We start from the raw sequence: 2,856 nt of genomic DNA, 5'->3' as shown, positions 1-2,856 counted from the left end.
GCAGCACCACCCCAAGAAAAACCAGTTTCAGGAGCACCACACCTAGGATCACATGATGCAATCTGATATTAGCGTCTCATTGCATCAGTGTTCCTGACGCATGTGTTTTCTGCGCTGGCAAAAAGCCTTATAATGGGGAAGGAGAAAAAAAAAAAAAAAAAAGGAAAAAGCTCACGGGCTAAAATCTAAAAGTACTATCAGTACTTCTCCTAATTGGCCACACAGGGTGTTCGGAGGATCAACACCCAACCAAACACGGAGGACTGGCAGGCATCAGCATGCTGCTTCCTGAAGGGGACTTGATGGCATATTTAAGCAAAATTCTTTTCTGGTTGGTTCGCCTTAGGTTTTATATGAAAGCGTCAAGGTTTAATCTCCTAAACCTTTTTTTAATGCAGGTCTATTAAGAAGAGGCTTTCAAAGGGTTTTTCTTTTCTTTTTTTTTTTTTAAAGATTTTATTTATTTATTTGTAAGAGACAGAGGGAGAGAGAGCAAGCGAGCATAGGCAGACAAAGAGGCAGGCAGAGGCAAAGGGAGAAGCAGGCTCCCTGCCAAGCAAGGAGCCTGATGTGGGACTCGATCCCAGGACCCTGGGATCATGACCCAAGCCGAAGGCAGCTGCTTAACCAACTGAGCCACCCAGGCGTCCCCAAAGGGTTTTTCTATTCTCTGTTTTGACCTATCTGAAAAATCTCTGGAAAGTTCCAGTTGATTTCTCATTTCTTTTTTTTTTTTTTTAAAGATTTTATTTATTTATTTGACAGAGAGAAATCACAAGTAGATGGAGAGGCAGGCAGAGAGAGACAGAGGGAAGCAGGCTCCCCGCTGAGCAGAGAGCCCAACGCAGGACTCGATCCCAGCACCCTGAGATCATGACCCGAGCCGAAGGCAGCGGCTTAACCCACTGAGCCACTCAGGCGCCCCTGATTTCTCATTTCTAAAGTTCTCTTACATAAGTGCTCTTGGCTCTCTGGACACAGACTTGGGACTGATTAAATACCTTTGAGCTGGGACCCCTGGTGTCTCTGTCTTCGTTTAGACATTTGTTGCCTCCTGAATTCTGCTTCTTGCCATAATGATTAAGGAATGAATTAATTGCAAAAAGCCTAGAACCCTATCCAACTTCGGAAAGATGTCTAAGGAAGGAACGCCCTCTGGCAGTCTAAGACAAAAGGAAGCAGGTAAAAATCTTTGGTAGGAGACCAGGATGAGCAAACAGATTTTCTAAGAAAAATCCATCTTTAATGTGGTTCACTAGGCACTACGTGATCTAGCTCTTGCGCTTCTCCCTCAGCCCCATGGACACTTATCCTCAACATGGTATGTCTCTCAAGGACCTGGGACTTGATCCCAGGACTCAATCCCAGGACCCTGGGATCATGACCTGAGATGAAGGCAGAGGCTTTAACCCATTGAGCCACCCAGGTGCCCTTAGTTTTATCACTCTTTACCTGGTGGGTCTTATCCATCCTGAAATTCACTGAGTTTAACTGTCCAAAGGAGGCCTTTCCTGAACCCAAAACAGGATGAGTGCCATTGCCGTAAAGGTCCCACACAGATATTATTTGGCAACATTTTCGCAGGACAGGAGAAAGCTTTCCTCCTCAACCCTCTTTAGGGTCCCTGACTGAGTTTGAAAATCATGCCGACAAAGAGTAACAGGAGAAAAACATATGAGTTTATTTTAATGTAAGTTTTATGCGACATGGGAGCCCTCATAAGGGAATGAAGACCAAAAGGAACATTCCCGTGTCTTTTTTGGTTATGTTTGTTGGAGAGTGGAGGGTGCTTGAGTACTAACATAGGTGAAAGAGCAAGAGGTAGGTGTGGCACACTGAGGGCAGGTAGCAAAGCTCATTTATTAGGATTCTTCTTGGTGTTCCTTTGTCTTCCGAGAAAAGGATGATCCTTACCTCCTGAGATTAGGCGGGCTCCTCTCACCTGAGGGTTTTATGACCTGTTTTAGGGAAGAAGGATTGGGAGGGAAGGGGTGTAGGTAGGTGGTTTTGGGGATGGTTAGGAGATGGCAGGGTAAGGGGGCTGGGGTGGTGGTGATGAGTGACCTTAAACCCGTTTCTGTAGGTTTTCTGGAAACTCCTTCAGTTTAGAAAATTCAGTATACCCAGGTGCCATGTTTTCGGGTAGCATGTCCTGAACCCCATCACTTATGGCACTTTTGATTACTTACTTGCTTAATGATCTATGTCTCCTGTTAGTGTGTTTCACTAGGACAGGAGTCTCATCCTCTAGCTTTGGATGCTGAGCCTATAGCCATAAGTATCTCGCAGGTTCTGGGCGCTCAGTATGAAAAGTTTCCATCAAAACTAGCTTCTAGTGCATCCTAGGCCTGCATATCCATCAGTAGGCAGTTCGCTAACCGAGCAAATCTTTATGTAACTCTACCATGTAACAGTACCTTGCTACATTCTGGGGCCACAGAGACAAATAAAAATGCAGCCTCCTTCGGCACAAGAAAAAATTTTATTCAAACTGTATTCATCTTTCATTCCAATCACTCAATTAGGGCACGTCCCTTGTTGGCGGATGCGTGAGCAAAGTAACTATTTTCCGGCGAGTGTCCTCAGGTGACCTGTCTAGACGTGCCCGGGGAAAAACAATCCAACATTCTCCTAAACCCCAAAGAAATCCCTGGCGCGGGGCTCGCTGCGCAGAGTGCCCGGGGCGCGTGGCGCAGCGGGGGGACCGCGCAGGACCCGGGCGCGTGGAGTCTGGCCGCGTGGCGCCCGGCGCAAGCTTCGGGTGGGCCCGCGGTCCCGCGGGCTCTTGCGCGGGCGGGGGCGGGGCCGGGCCGCCGCGGGGTCCGCCGGCCGGCAGGGGGCGCGCGCTCCCCGGGC

The sequence above is a fragment of the Mustela putorius genome, unplaced genomic scaffold (genome assembly GCF_011764305.1).
Source record: "Mustela putorius furo isolate JIRA1106 unplaced genomic scaffold, ASM1176430v1.1 tig00003853_pilon_pilon_pilon, whole genome shotgun sequence".
In the NCBI taxonomy this organism is placed as follows: domain Eukaryota; kingdom Metazoa; phylum Chordata; class Mammalia; order Carnivora; family Mustelidae; genus Mustela; species Mustela putorius.
Note: the sequence above shows the minus strand (reverse complement) of the source record.